Consider the following 17548-nt stretch of genomic DNA (forward strand, 5'->3'; position numbering starts at 1 on the left):
GCAAGTTGTATTTTTGGTACTCTGGAAGGCAATTCTGAAATCCCACCAGTCTAAGACCGAAAAAACCAAAGGATCTGTGACTGGGCAACTGTACCATACTGTGGTATTTGCCAGTGTCATCTGCACATTGTTTCACAGACATAAATCCAGCCATTTCTGTAATCTGCACCTTGTGGCACAGATGTAAATCCAGCCATTTCTGTAATCTGCACCTTGTGGCACAGATGAAAATTCAGCCATTTCTGTAATCTGCACCTTGTGGCACAGATGTAAATCCAGCCATTTCTGTAATCTGCACCTTGTGGCACAGATGTAAATTCAGCCATTTCTGTAATCTGCACCTTGTGGCACAGATGAAAATTCAGCTCCCTTGAAGGGGTGCCTGTGTGTGCACTTGCAAATTCAAACCTGAAGAGAAGTGGCCAAGTGCTGCCACTGCTGCCTTGCATTTAAAGGAAAATTTTGGCATTAAGTTCTCTTGCAGATGATGGTAGGCTGACATTTGAGGTACAAACTCTTTTTTAGGCATTCCTGAGTAAAGGGCAGGGAAAGCTTTGGAAAGTGAGAAATGGAGAATGCTGATATTATGAAATTCTGTAGCACATCCTGCCTTGCCTGGATGCTGTGGCAGAGTCCTTACTCTGAGACCCACAGCTCCTATCCCTGGTTAGAGGAGTCAGTGCCAGCTGCAGTGAAATTGGGTTATAGCTGTCATGGCAACTTTCACTCAGAGTTCTGCATTGTGCCATTATAGCTGCTATAGGGGATTTTATTCTGTTTATTATTTTCTCCTTTGGATGCTGTATTTCTATAATTTTATCCTCTTGCATACAGCAGTGTGGGTATATATTACAAACTAATGAATGTTAGCAGTATTAACAGCCAATCCTTATCTAATGTTTTCTTTTTTTAAAAATATTTAAAATTATTAGACAGCATATATGTTGTGACTAGAGCACAGACCATGTGGCATTGTTTGTATTACAAAGTACTACAAATGCAAAATCAGTATTTTTTTTCTTTAAGATCTTATTAATATGTGCATTTTGCATGTTTCTGTCAGAAAAAAGTTTTCAGACTAATCAACAATAAGAAGAGAATATAAGCAATGATTTTTTTTTCTTAAATAATCAGTTCAACCTGAATTTACTTTAGGGTTATCCACCTTGACCAATTATGAAATATTTCAGATTATAAAATTCAAAGAGAAAAAAAATCTGTGTGTAAAAATTCATTATAGCTTCTCTTTCTGTAGATGGCTATGGAATCACAGATTGGCATAATTCACATGGAAAAACTCTAGAAATTAAATTTAAATTTTTATAGAGAATGATTTCCATATTATAGGTTCTTTTTAAATAAACATGTATCTTACAGTAGCAGTATTTAAAATTTCAGATGGATTAAAAATCCTCCTTTCACACCCTGACCTTTCATTTGTGCACTCACACATATGAATTTTTTTAACAGGGTAATTTTGCAAAACTGAACAGAATTTCCTTTATGCCCTAACCCCCACCACACACAAACATCCTGGTTTCAACTTAGTTGTATAAAGGAACTGTCTTCACTGTTCTGAGTCTGGGGACTTCTTGTGTCTCCCATCCCACTCATCCCCATGCCAGATTCTCTCACACACTGCCAGTTTTATCTGTTTTGTTTTTCATACCTGGCAGTCTGCTGTGTGGATAAATTAGCAGAAACATTGATTTTAGACTCCCCTTGATATCATAAAGGGGGTTGCAGCTGAAAGGGTTTTTTTTTTCCATAAGATTCCCAAGGCTTAGAAAAATCCATTTTTATCTGGCTGTCAGACATGCTCCAGATCTACTGCCCCAGACATCAATACCTCAAACACCATTGCTAAAGAAAAACCTTCCCTTTGAAATTCAGTTTCTGTTGGGAAGAAGGGTGTGGCTGTGGCTGTCTTTCAGAAAACAGCTACCCTCCTTTTGCTCTGCTAATTTTATGTGGTTGGCAGCATCTTCACAGCCTGGTAAGAGCTCACTGAACCAACATGAAGGACAGGGTTAAAGTAAGCTTGTCTTTTGTTAAGGGACAGAAAATTGTCTGATTTCCAGTTTTTGTTTCTTATAAATTTGGAATAATTTTAAAATAATCAAATAGTTATTCAAGCTACAAAAAACTATATTCCTTGCAGTGCCCTTCTTCAGATGGACAGTAGGAATATAGATCCATGCCAGTGAAGTTCAAGTCTCTGCACTTCTTTTTCTTCCTTAATTCCTTTGTCTCCTTTTGCCCAGAACAAACAGTGCACATGAATTTGGATGATTAAGAATGCAGATACACCTTCACTTTTTCAGCTTTCTTGGACCCAGGGCTGGCCTAGAAGCTATTTGAGAATAGAGCTGGGCTCTGTGCACACACAGCTCACCCCAAAGCATTTTGAGTGGATCTTTCTCATCCAAATATCTCCTGAGAGGAGGGAGTGTTTTCTCCCAGTCAAGCAGCAATAGGACAAGAGGAAACGGCCTCAATTTCACCAGGAAAGGTTCAGATTGGACATTAAGAAAAATTTGTTCACTAAAAGAATAGCTAAGCATTAGAACAGGCTGTCCAGGGAAGTGGTGGAGACACCATCACTGGAAGTGTTCAAAGTTCAATTAGAGGTGGCAATTTGCCATTTCTTTCTGTGGACATGGTGGTATTTGGTCAAAGGTTGGACCTGATCATGCTGGATGTCTTTGCCAACCTTAATGTTTCTATGTTTCCATGAATGATGCTATTACTGAAAAATTACACCAAATATTTTGGCATTTTGGGCCAATACCAAAGGTTTAGGGACAGTAGGAGTAGCTGAGAGAATTGTGAGCTGTCTGTTGGCATAGGCAAAATGTGGCAAATACAATGCAGATTTAAAATGTGATTAACTTATGCTGTAATAATTCTCAACTCCTCTGGGAGGAGCTTGTGTGCAAGCTACAGACCAGATTTGAAGTAGGAAAACATCTCTGTATTATAATCTGTGTTTAGTACAACATTCAACCTCACATAATTTTAAATAGCTTAAATGAATCCATTTGGCAAAGCAAAGTGAGCATCCCGATAATACAACTCTTAAGCACTTCTAAATTCCAAGATTTAGCCAGAAAAGCACAACTCCTGTGGTACTGGAAGAGCAGACCAGAGGTATGGTTACAGGGCTGACAGCCACTGACTTTAAAAAAATTGTTCTGGAGAAATCCAAATTTTTCAGTTGAGTATATGTCTATTATGTTGCCCAGAAAGGTTGACTGTAAATAATTCTGGTTTTCATATGCCCAAAACATGTTTTAAAATAAGGAAAATAATGCTATGTTATGTTGTTAGTATCACTTATGTGATTTACATAAGCATTTAAATTTTTGTGTGTGAGGAGCCATCTCAAATATACAATCAGAAATCAAATGTTTTTACTCATTCAACCACATTTAAAAAAAAAGTTAGTATCAAAAAATATTAACTTCTTTTATATAGAAAAATAGTCATACCTTTCACTCAAAATGATTGCTAAAAGTCATTTTTCAACTGTGAAAGAAGAAATACTTGAAAAATTGTTCTCCCAGTCTAGCAGTATGTGGTATCCAAGAGAGCTGACTCACAAAGCAAAAGCTTTTAACTGAAAGTTTGAAGAAAAACAGTTTTATTTAATTCAGCACTTATCCATGGAAACTTCATTGTCCCCTCACCCTGTTGCCTTGTTGTCAGCAAACAGATTTGCTGAAACTTTTTAGAGAAATTCAGCCTGAGGCAGACCTGGTGTTGGAATTGCAATAGTCCAGTTTCAGTCTGGACAGGTAACATGACTGAAGATAGAATTTTCAAGTAGAAAACATAAGGCAAATTGTTAAACTGTGCCACTGGCACTAACTATAATCATCAAATAGTTAAATGTCAGGAACTCGAAATTGTAACAGAGGTCTTTGTGTTTGCATGGTTGGTAAAATCTGTGCTTCAAATGGCTGATCTCAGCATTAATTTTTAATCATCAAATCAAATAGAACAGGCCAAAGAGCTGGATCTCTACTGTCTGACTAGCAAATTCACTAGAAAATCTTTGGTGTTTTGCTGAGACATCAATAGTTTTAGAATGTTGACATTTTGAATATCCAGATGCTGGCTTGCACAGAAAACACATTACACTTTTCCCTACTAATACTTATTTCCAGGCAAGGCATTTCACTGTCAGATGCTGAACTGCCTCGAAGACAAAGAGCTGTGAAATGTGAAGCTGTTGAAAATGCTGAGGAAGTCTGAGAAATTGTTGGAAAAATGTTGGAAAGTGCATGGCAAAAGTTATGGTATGGGAAGTATAGAGTTCATATCATCTCATTTGTACCAGTTCTTTGCTGTTCAAGAAAGGTGCTCAAATTATGAAAAATTCTCTTTTTCTTCTTTTTTAAACTTGATTATGTATGTTTTCTAAACTGTGTTTAGTGGCTAAAACTTGTGTTTTTTAAAAGGGCTCAATATATGCTGAAAAGCTTGAATAAAGCTTACAGTAGGAAGATAAGACTTTGACTGATGGAAATAAAAGTCAAGAAAAAAACCCAAACCCCAACAAAATCCCCATGTAAAGCTGGAGAATTCCAAGAATTATACTCTAGAAAATTAATCTTCTATTCTAAAGGTAATTGTAATGATTTTTTCCCCCTTGTTTTTCTTTCTTTTTTTCCCATTCTTTTAAACTTTGCTAATGGACTAAATACATATTTATTTCTGCAGTATGCTGGAGTTTGTTGTAAGGTCTAGAATCCAAAATCTGTCTCCCAGATTGATGTTTGATGCAGATTTGGGTGTACTTGGTCTAATCATTCCATAGGAGTTTGAGGTTTTTGAACTTTCATGGCACAGATACTGATTTTGGCAAAGAACAGAAAGTCTTTACTGCTTTTCACTGACAATAAGAAGGCTTTTATCACTTCATGATGAGAAGTACTCCAACCACTTTACCCAAGTCAATTATGTGCCTTTGGATAACTCACTCAAAAAAGAATTGTTGTCACTCAAGAATCTCATTCAAAACCTGTGGAAATTAATAGAAAAGGTTCTTCTAACTCAGCTTGAATCCTGATCCAACATCAACATAAGTTAATGGCCCAGCTCATCCAAGGGAGGGTTACAGGATCAGACCTTGTAGGTGTATTTATTCCTTGCTATAAATGCAGTGTAGATGGATCTGGTTTTGATGTCTTAAAAGAAGGATGAAGGCAGTAAAAGGATTATTTTTAAGTCTTCCGAAACACTTAGAAGCAACTGTATTTCTATGCCATAGAAAATTCAAAACTTAATTACATCTAAATGTCACCTAATTTCCACTAAGAAGCAATTGTTTCCAACAAGTAGACAAACTATTATTTGTGAAATATTTGTTATTTATTTATAATTTCAAAAAAATCACAGCTTCATTAACTTTGCCTTTATTTGAATTCATCTGTGCTTACTCTTGTCTTGTTGCTCCAGCTTCACAGCTGATTGTAATTTAAAGTGTGGCTCTGCAGTCAGGAATTATTGCTGGATTTGTACTATTTAGGGCAAGGGGACATCCCTGCCTACAGATCTAAAATATTAATATGTTCTCTAGCCCAGTACAAGTCTGAGCGAGCAGGAACTGAAATTTTACACAAATCAGGACTGATTCCCAGTAAGAGGTTTGTAAGCACCCAGTGTGATCTGTGGGCTGAGTGTAAAAGTGAAGGCAAGTCCAGCTGGTGGCAGATCCACAGTGCTGTACCTGGTCCCAGGTAAGAAATGCAGGACTGGCATAGAAATCATGGAGGAAGTGTTGCCAAGTTGGGTGGGAAAGAGGAGAGAGGGAAGAAACTCTCTGCCAAACACACATCCACACCATATTTTGCTGCAGGGGAAGTGCTGTGCAAGCAGTTGTTACAAGCACAAAAACATCCAAATTTGTCAGTAAAGGAGAAAGTTTTCATTAGCAGGCGTGCACTGAGCTCATTTTGCATCTGGAGCATATCAGGCTTCACAAGAAAGTTTTGTGTCATGTTTAACCTTCAAGTAGTGACTGATTTTCATAGCTGAGATCTCAGGGGACAGGCTCATGAAAGATGACAGCATGGAAGTCAGTAGTCCACTTTTTCTTCAAAATGCATTTTAGTGGGAAATAATTCCACTAGACAAGTCAAACTAGTCTCTATTAAACCATTGGAAACCTGGAAAACCAGATATCTTGCTGATAAACATCATCTACACTAATCTAATTTATCTAGGAGTAATGGGATAATGATTGCCCCTAGAAGAGATTACACAGTGCCATGATCCAAAGAATAATGAAACACAAAATCTTGTGTTGTTTGTAGATTATGCTACATTAAGCTTACAAATCAACCACTATATTCTGAAGTTAAGTCTGTGTCTTCCCGTCTCACAGAAAATATAGATATTGTTGTGAAAAATGCAGAACTTAATCCAGAATGTCTTCCCTGGAAAGAAAATGTGAGGATTCATGAGTAAAAATAGTGATAACTAAAGTGACAGAACACAGAAATCCATAGTGTTGAAAACTTACTCTGAGTTCTCTGCAAATGTTGAATGCTTTGCTCCATAGTGACACTTGGCAAAAGTCAGTGGAACTGTTTCAAACTTGAAATTGAGCATTTCTTTACCCACATATCAAATCCTGTCTCACCATCCTTGAATCCAGCAGAAGGGATCCAAAGCCCAAACCTCTCAACCCTGTGTGTGCTTTCAGAAGAGAGTCCCAAGCACAGGTGCAATTGCTACATAAAGTCCTTTTCAGTCACACAGGAATAGGTGCAGATGGATTAACCTATTTTGTTAAAGATAGGCTGATGATTTGCATGTTAACCCATCCTTGGATCTTCCTTCTTAAATATGTGTTGGTAGAACTGTTTTAAATGATTAAACAAATAATTAATTAAACAATTCTAGTTAAACGCTAAAGATCTGTCTTTACACTTTTCTTTTCTTTTCTTTTCTTTTCTTTTCTTTTCTTTTCTTTTCTTTTCTTTTCTTTTCTTTTCTTTTCTTTTCTTTTCTTTTCTTTTCTTTTCTTTTCTTTTCTTCTTTTCCTTTTCTTTCCTTTTTTCTTTTCTCTTTTTTCTTTTATTTTTTCTTTCTTTCATCAATCCTAGGTTGTTTGAATACACAATATATAATTTATCAAAATTTTCAGTAGCAGAAATTAATTTGAGAGTGAAGAATAAGATCTACAGTGATTGAAAGTCAAACTATAGGACAGAGACTGTCAGACTGTGAAAAGTTCAGGTCCTGTGTTTCAAGGCAGAAAGCCAATGTCCCTTTTATACAGCAAAATGAAATAATGTTTACATTTTAGATTTTTAAAATTATTTCCCCATTAAGATTCTTAATAATGGATGAACATTCAAGTTATGAAATATTAATTCATTAAACAAGGATATCTAGAGTCTGAAAGCTTCACTTTTGATCTCGTTCTCCAGGCATAACTTTCCTGCTTTTGTAAATATGATATCATAATAAAAAAGACCATCTGCATTTTTTCCCATCCCTTCTTGTTAAAACAAGGGAATTATCCAAGTTTTACATGTTTTGTTGACATACTGAGTATATAATGTTTTGTGAACAAGTAAAATACAGTGTTATGATAACGCTTAGAATATGGCAGGTGCATTGTTTTGATTTGAGAAAACCCAGTTTCTTGTTTCTGGCATTTAACATTAAACCATGGGCAGAATATTATGTTCTAATTATTGACCTTCATATTAAAATTATTAATGCTGAATATCTCACCTGAATACACAGTGATTTTTCTGTTCTATTTCTTCTCCAGTTCTTCTTGGATGCTTGACTACAACTAGACAGGATATGACCACATTCTAAGAAACAATATGTCCTTCAAAATGATCATGGTTATTGGTTAAAGAAATGTCAGATAAGTGGATATTTATGCAAAAAAGAACTTTTTCAAAAAAGGCAAAAACTCTTTGAGAAATGCAGCTAAAATATGAGTTTGGATGGGGAATTCTCAGGGGTTTGGGCTCATACTGATAAAGGATTAAGCTTCACTATGGTGCCACTGTAGGTTCCTGGCTTACTGTAGCATTTTTGCTATTCTTGAGCATTTGTATAATTTATAATGAACAGAAAGAGTGCTGTGTTGGTACAGTCAATATTCTGAGCAAGAAACACCTGAGCCACCTCCTAGGACATGCTGTAGAAAACCAGTCAACATTTCTGTGTGTGCATTGCTTTTTATAGTTCTACAAGAGGTGTGTGTTAGACTTTCCAAACAAATCAGTGACCTCTACAAATTTATGCAATAGTCTTATATTTTTAAGATTTGTACCTAGATGCTAAAAGTTAGATGTGGAAAATTGACAGCTTAAATCTTTTTCATCCCAAGAAACTTTACTAACAGCAGGTTAAGAACCAAAGCCTAAAGATTATTTCTTGAAGTGGGACAATTCTGTTGAGAATCTCAACAAGTTCAAACTCAAGAAGGAGCAAAGGATCCCACCTCAGTTCAGGGGTGTTCAGGTTTGGTTCAACTCCAAAGTGTTATCTTAGTCCCACTGTAATTAACAAAACTTCCATTGAGTCAATAAGATTAAAATTAGCCATGCAACACCATGGAGTAATAAACAAGAATCCAACAGCTTGGGCTTTGAATTGTTGCTATATCATTTGTAATGCAGTGGTTCAAGGCTGATGGGCAAAAATGAGACTTTTGTTTGTGTGGTACATTTTGAAAAATGCCTTAAAAACTCAGGATAAATTCTTCCTCCTCCTAATGCATCACAAATAATAATCTCCATTTTTATGCAGTTTATCAGTTGAATGAGAAAAGCAAGAAATGGGACAAATCCAGAAAAGATGAAGGCATGTGAAAAGTTGCTTTACTCTATTTCATCAGCTTCATTTATACAGTTGTCCTTGGGCCTAATTCAATGCAGAGAAGTGAAGTTATATTGTTAGATGGCTGCAAACCTCAGGGAAATCCTCTATTTAGAGAATGATGGCTCTGAAGGGAATACCAGGCTTTATTGTTACTCTGTTTCTTAGAACACCGTGTTCTTCAAGTCCCAAGCAGCATCAGCATGCAGGAATTTATTCACTAAATCAGGATTGGCTAGATAATTTGTTTATTCTTTACAGACATGCACTACAATAGTCTGTTGAATTTCCATTTCAGGAGAATTATTTTTCTGCTTCAGAATTAGTCCAGTGGAAAAGGAGAAACATTTCCAAAGGTTTGAACCTTGAGAGAGAAGACATAGAATTAGGGCTCCTGCAACCAATATCAACAGTGTAGCCCTAGCTTACAAGACAAACAAGTTTAAGAGTCTCTCTGGACCAATTCAGGGGACAGAAAGGTAAATTTTTATTTCTAGAATTCTAATTCAGACCAAAAAAAAAAATTTTATATTTTCGTTTTCTGAACCCCTGGCTAGTACCTCACACTTTGAAATACAGGGATTTCATATGCCTTCAAAACAATCTTTTGAAAAAGAGATTTTACCTTTAAAACTATTTCAACTACTTAATTTTTTTTTTAATGCAAGTATTCTTACATGTCAAATGTTTTTCATATCTACATAAAAGATTGCATGATAACTTTGTATAGCACTTAAATTCTTTGTGCATTTCAGTTAACCCAGATATTTCTTTAGAGTGGACAGCTTTATATCACACTACCTAATGCACAAATGTAATGTTTATTAAGAGACTTAGACCAAAATCCAGATTTCTGTGTTAGTGTCAAATATCAGAGATGTCCACCATTTCAATTCACAGCTGTACAATTTGAAATCCAATGAGGCATTGATCAGAGAGAAATACATTAGGAGGCTTTAAAGCAAGCTGGACAAAGACTTTTTTAAAAGCCATGAAATGACAGGACAAGGAGGAATGGTTTTAAACTGAAAGAGGGTTGATTTAGGTTAGATACTGGGAAGAAATGTTTTATTGTGAGGAGGATGAGGCCCTGGCACAGAGCAGCTGTGGATGCCCCATACCTGGAGGAGTCCAGGGCCAGGCTGGATGGGGCTGCAGCAGCCTGGTCTGGTGGGAGGATCACAACTCCAGCCCTGCCACAGCCCTGCTTAGGAGCAGGCCAATGCCCTACCCATCCCCAGGGAAACCTGAGGACACAGCTGTCCTGGCTCTCCCTGCTCTGCCCTGCTCCTGACTGCTGTCCCAAAAACCCCTGTCACTCCCCAGCCCAGGGACCTGCCAGCTCACAGTGCCCTGGCACTGTGTGCCCATGGGAAGGGCTTGCATTGCTGTAGAAAGAGAAATGTGACAGCTAGAAGCAAACCTTTCTGCTTTACATGTGTCAGAACACAGGCAGCTATTAATGATTCTGGCAAAAAGTACAGCTATTCAGTTTATTTGTAATATAAGAGAGGCTACTTAAATTCTTGTCTTCCCTTCGTCTCACTTCTTTCAGAAAATAATTTTTCTCAAATATCTTTTCTTTAGGACAAAATAAGTGGATAGCTCAGTATAGCCATTGCTTTATTTGCTCCTGAGGATTTGATTTATATTTTGGCTTATATTTATATTTTTTAATGGAAATTTTCTCCAGTTCCCTTCTAATATTTGACTTATAAGGCAGTTTTGTTACATTTTGGCCCCAACTTGCCCTACATGTCCATATCTCAGGAGCAACACAAGCAATAGTCACCTGCTCTGTCTGTCCTGAGTGGTCATAACACAAGTTTGAAGGGCATTCAGCAACTTGATGAAGCTAAACTTTTTATTAGGAAATTTCAGGATGAGCATCATTGTCAAAATTATCATCTTCCACTGGGGACAGAGCCGCAGGCTGGCTTTAAGGTTTCCTGCAATAAAAAGAGCAATGAACTCATTGTCCTGGCTGCCAAACACCAGTGTGAGGCCCTTGACAGCATGATGATATCAAACCTCCAAATAAAAGCAATTCTCCTCGCAGACTGTGGCTTCCGGCAATGTACACAGCTTGATACAGTCATTAGTTTTTATGCAGTTTTAGAGCAAACATTTTACTAGGAACCCAATTTTCTTCTGACGGAAGAGACTATTAGGGACCCCAAGCATGACAAGTCTCAAGAGTCCTTCCAACTGAAACAGGCCATTGGCAGAAGGTGATTTGCCATCTAAGCTATATACATATACTTTGGTTGATTAGAGCATTAAAAAAAATGGAAAAAAAGAAGTATCTTAGCTTATCTCTACTGTTTATGGTTAATGCTCATCTCAAAGTTTGCAGAAGGGGCTTCTATAAAGGCTGTATTCAGAGGATGCTGTGATTTTTTAATAGGTAACAGCCTTGAGTTTTGCATTATGCAAGGACAGCTGGCAAAGCATGTGGGCTGTGAAATAAGCGGGAGGCTTGATAAAATCCATCCTGAAAGAGAAAACAAGGTTAGGAGCAATGAGCTGTGACTGACTAGAGCTGTGGGAGCTTCAAAACCTTCCCCCCAAATGCAAATGCTTAAGGTTACTTATCTGGATGGTCTGTTGAAGACGTTGTTCTTTGCAACAGCATGGAAAGAGGGAAGATGAAACTCAGCCCTATCCTGTGCTGTTCTGCAATGGCCAGAAACCCAAAAAAAGTGCTCAGCTTGAGAAACCAGTCTCAGTTTCTGCTGGAAGGGAATATACTCTACTGGAATACAAAATAAGTTGTATTCTGTTATTTTAATTTCAATGTATTCCTCATGCAGATTTTTAAAAAGTTATTATGTATGAAGTGATATATTCTCAGATGAAAAAATGTTAGAGTTCACCCAGGAGTTCATGTTCTGGCTCTTTGGGATATCAGGCTCCAATAATGGTGCCTCAGAAGAGGCATTTTACCATTGCACAGTATACAGGAGCTTCTGTCAGCCTGAAAGCCCCAAAAGCCAAAATTAGGCCAGATAAAATTTTGTCCAAAAGAATCTCCTCTTTAAGTAGCAATCAGTCATAGAAATGACTCAAACACCGAACATTTTTTTTCTAGATCAATTCTAGAGAACCTTTCTGCTCTTCCTATTTCTATTATTCCATTTATTGTGAAATTTTATTCCTGAGCTTTATGAGGCCTCTGAAATCTATCAACAATTTGTCATTTAGATTTGATGAGGATGAATAAGGAAAAGACGATTTTGTCTTCCCCATTATCTTCATGAAGTATGTCCTAGAGGTATAATGTACAAAAAACCACCACCCCCAACCCAGACACCATATTTATTTAGGATTAGATGGCAAATATGGATTTAATGCAAATGTAGTAAAAATTCTCAAATCTTTAACATTTTAAAATATTTTGTCAGCAATGTGGCAGACAGTAAAAGATAAAGAGACTTTCTTCTCTTTCATGAGGAGGTTGTACTTATCACCTCAGCTTATTCTAGCAGTGTTGGTATTAGCTAAATATAACATTGTTGTCCTGATTAAAAAGGAAATTGCAATCAGACAAGTTAACCTCACCAAAAAAAAAAAAAAAAAAAACAAAAAACCAAAAACCACAAAACCAGGTAGAATAGATAAAGACATAACATGAAGTAAAAATCAACCCTGATAGATTGATGAAATGCCAGGATAAAATAACAAACAAAATTAACTTAATTAACCTTCAAGGGAATAATAAAAGCAGGACAATTCCATGTGTTAAATGGTGCATTACATTATTAAGCTTTGACGTTGTTTGGCAAGTGATCCCTTACATGAACAATTTTACAGAAGCCAGAAGCTTCCTTGTACACTGGGGGTTATTCAGTCATTTGGAGCAAATTTTATTTTGCTAGTCATTCTAATAGTTTCAAAGTTACTTCTCAAGTTGTGCTGCAAATAATGTGTCTTTCAATAAGACATAAATGATCAATCATTGTTCATGGCAAGATTTTATTCATGGGAGAGAAAAATCCTGATATTATCTTGGCTTGCTTGGGACATTTCTGGAGAATGAAAAATACATTTCTTTGCACACATACTGTGAAAGTGTCCAAGATTAATAGATACAATATTGCCAGAAATCAAAAATCTACAATACAGATGCCAAAGGTCTGTGTGAGCAGATGTTAAATGGTGCAGAGGGCACAGACCAAGTAAAAACTAGGAGCCTGAAGTGTTGAAAACAGGAATATATGGGAAGGTGCTGCCTTGAGCTTTTAATTCAGGTAAATACTGAACTAGATCTAACACAGAACCTGCACCTTCCCACAGGGAGGTGTGATATTATCAGTGAGGTAATCAATTGCATTTTGTGTCAGAAAGGAATGTCTTCTGATTTTGGCTGAGTTTAACATTTAAATCTCTACTCTGCAAAAGAAAAAGCTTTATATCACAAACCTGTGAAAAGATATAAACTTTTTAAAAAGTTGTTTCAAAGGTGATTGTACTTCATATGAATGCTTTAGGGAAATGGTGTGGAAAGATACATTTTTATTAAGCTTAGATACATTTTTATTAAGCTTAGATTGATTAATCCCTACCAGAGAAGAATGGAAGTGTAGATAGTGACAGTATTAAAAAATAAACTAAACTGACTCAACAAAGAAAAATGTCATGGCTGAAAGACAAAGGCAATTTCTAAGTATTTTCTCATTCCAAGAAGAATGGAAGGACATGAACAAGGCAGGTTAGATTTCATTAGATTGCGTGACTTTGGAAAATATAGAGGAGATTTGTAAAATATAGGCACATGAAATGTGATAATGGCATTTTGTATTTATTTAGGATAAAATCTTGCCTATAAGAAATCTGCCCTTTAATCTGCCTTGTTTAATTGGAAGAAAATATTTTTTTTAATGTCTACAATACAAGAAAGGGTTTTTAAAGACCTGGAATTTCATGGAATAATTTTAGCCTAATTTCACACTATGACAAAAGTAATTTCTTTTTCTCAAATGGATTCCTGTTGAATTCAATAGGACACATAAGCACATTCCCAAAATCAAATTCTGACAATTGGAATATTATCTGTCTGTTAACATCTCTTAAAGTAATGGACATTTGCAGGCTAAAATGACTAAATATCCATTTAGGAAAAATTTCCAAAGATCTATTTAGAAAGTATTTTTTGTGATATAAAACAACGTGAAAAAAATTCAGTTTTAAAAATTAAGTTTATGGAACAGTGGATCTGAATATTCCCACTGTAATCTGTACAGCTCCTACTATCTTCTATTGTAGTCAAAAAAGCCTGAGAGAAACTCCCCCTGCACTGATGTCAACACCTGGCTGCTGCACTGCTCTTGTCCATGGAATTCACTGCAACCCACACCTTGCTGATCTGGTGGTGATCTCATGGCTGAGATCAGGTGAGAACCACCTCTACACAAACCTGAAAAATAGCCTTCCCATTACAGAACTAAAATTCAGTATCTTTCTTCAGAGCAGGATCTACCTTTTAAGTATCTGAAAAAGTGTCCAAACCTCTAGACTTTTTTTTTTTTTTCCTACCTTTCCTTTTAGTTTTATCTTGCTGGCAGCTGTATGCTCATGTCTGCAGTTCCAAAGGCTGGACTCTACATATGGGATTTTCTTCATTCTTCAAACTCTTCACATTAATAAGAATGTACCACAGATTTAAGCATTTAAATAAGCAGAAGAAGTGTGCCAGCATGAAAATATAGAGGCATACAATCCCAGTCTGCTGAACACACTGACAGGTTTTCTCTTGTGTAGTCAGAGCAGCTGTTACAGAAAGAGACAGATTTTCATGGATTTTGTGGAATTTTGATGTGTTGATCTGTTCTGTATTAAGAGTAAATATTGTTCTATATGAAGAACAAGTATTATTTTTGACTTTCAAATTTATCAATTAAATTTTGCTAAATACATATAATGCCCATTGATTTTTCAGAAAATTATATAAAAGCTTACAGCAAGTTTATGATGTCTGACAAATATGACCCATAAACAACCACAACAACAAAAAGAAAAACAACAAAACCCAAGCTATCCATCTCCAACTGCACAGAAAAGTTTTCAAAATGTGTCTGTGACATCCTCGGCAAGTTCATTTCTCTACTATCCCCAAAAGAGACAAATTTTCAAAACCATCGGTGTTGTCACTCCATCACTATTTAGCACAGACATGAAAAATAAAGCTGTCTTTCTGCACCTGTGTACACCCCAAAGAGAGTCAAAGATCATTTTTATCCCTGTACATGATGTGGGGACAACAAGTAACACAACCCGTATGTAAAGAAATTCTAACATCTGCAGGTGATCCTAAGATCAATGGAAACTGGGTAAAAAAAATCTTTCATTGCTTACAGATTCTGGAAGAGCATTGTTTTAGGGTTTATTAAATAGTTAAAATCCAAAAAGGATTTCTGGCTTGGCTAATATTGGCCAAGAAAACTAAAAACCTTGGCTACAGAAAAACATATGATGGGCAAATCAAATTAAGACCATAGGGGTATAGGGGAGTTCTTTAAAATTGGTCTTGGAGTTTTCACTATTATATCAGGAGGGAAGTAAGAACAAGGAGTACTTTCTTGTTTCAGTATTTCTTTTTGATTCCTTTCTTTCCATCTATTTTTCTCTTCCAACATCCTTTCAATAGAAAGGTTTTTCCACAGTCCATGAGCTGCTCACAATGTCTGCAGCTTTCATTGTGTCTGCAGATTGTGCAATGGAGCTTGTATCAGACTCACATTCAAACATTTACCCTAATTATGACTCTGCCTGCTCTTTTGTGTAAGACCTAGTCCTTTGTATTCCTGTGGACTCCTTTTCACAATGTCAGCCAGAAAATCTCAGCGCTAATGAAAATGACAGTCAGCTTCACCAGACACATACCTGAGGTGTCTGTGGGAATGTCACATACAAAAATATCCTGAATTTGCTCCTAAATCTTTGAAGTTTCAAGCTGACCCTAACCTCCCAGCCCATCATGAACTGAGTTTTGTGTTCACCTGTCCCTTTGTCACACTGTTCTGTTGATTGTCCTGCCCTGCCACAACAGCAAGGACAGGGGCAATACTGTAAACACCCAGCAGCTTAATGGCTTCTTTGGACAAAAACAATTTGCTGCTCCACTAGTAAACTCTACCAAGAGTATGAGAATATTAGAATTATTTTCCAGATGATGGGAATAATTTAATGTCTCAAACTGAGTGCTTCAGATGACAGATATTTCCTTCCCTCCGCCGTCAAATGGAATTTCAGTTGATATGCATGTTCTTCTTTCTGCAGAAAGAAATCAGTCTTACAGTAACAGTTCAATGAGCAGAGACAAATACTATACATTTTTCAGGTTATAGAGATTTTTGTATTTTTAAAGCACTTGCTTGCCTGAGAAAGAGTTCTAAGCAGAGCAATGATTGAAAGATCATTCAGAATAAGCACAAATAAATCACTTAAATGCTATATCCTTTTTTTGAGAGGATGTTGTAAAAAGGGAGAGAATAGAACTACTGTGGTTATCTTGCAAGGTGACATGTGAGAATATAATTTACTTTCCCAATTTAAACTTAAAAATTTGCAGGAAAGACCAGTACTTGCAGCTCCTGACTTTTCCTTGGCCCTGCTGAGCACACCTCTAGTACACTGTTTATTCTTAATTTAGAATTTACAGTCCAGAACTTGATCTTCTACCTTGGGCAGATCTCTTACGTGGTGCCTCTCTGTCCTTCTGCTGAAGGGTGAGAACTGTGTGTTTGGACAAATATTAATGATGTAGAACAGTTAATCTAAATCATGCTGTAAAATTCTTTAGAAGAAATTGTATATTCACCACACAGTTTCCTGTAGGGAGAGTCATCTCTTCCAGGACAGACTCAAACAGGTGTGGTGTTCAAACTGACAAAATAGAGTGCACTTCTTGCACTGGCTGGACTTCTCTATATTTAAGGAGAACCAACACATTTTGGACACCTCCCAGCAAACCTCCCAAAGTGGGGCTTGGCACCTTGGGGATATATTACAATTTGCAGTAAAAACCATTGTACTCAAGGATATGCACAGTGATACACAGCACCTTTTATTCTGACCTTAGTTACTTATTTGGTTGAACAGAGGGGTTTTACAAGTTTTATGTTTGTAAGTGTCTCCTCCATCTTCTCAAAACTTCTATTTATGCATAATTTCCAAAGTAATTAATATGTTTAATCATGGATATTTTGGAATAGGTGGGATTACTAAAAAGCAAGCTTTTAAATGCTTTTCAAAATAGTTAACTACTGAAATTCCAGGAATTGTTCATTTCATAAATAAATTGTTTCAGTAGTAACTTTTAAATGTTTAAACATAAATCCATAGTGTAGATAAATTCCACATAAGAGGGAATATAAATACAGAGGCATGTAGACTACCTTTTAAAACTAGTTGTCTTTGTTCAGTTTGGCATAGGAATGAAAAAATACCAATCTCAGGAAAGTAGTTTATTTAAAAGGAAGTTGTGTCATTCAGAAAAAATAATTTAGATTCATTGAGCCTTCTGTCTGTCTTTTAACTGAAAAATATAAGTAGACTTAATAGGCTGATCAAAGTTGGCAATTCACTCATTCAAGTTATTCTGGTTACCAGCAATATTTTTCCTTCAAAAATCCCTATTAAATGTGCCTGGGGATCCTGGGACTGACTGTGTAGCCAGAGGGAAGAACCTTTC

Source organism: Erithacus rubecula (assembly GCF_903797595.1).
Source record: "Erithacus rubecula genome assembly, chromosome: 4".
NCBI lineage: Eukaryota > Metazoa > Chordata > Aves > Passeriformes > Muscicapidae > Erithacus > Erithacus rubecula.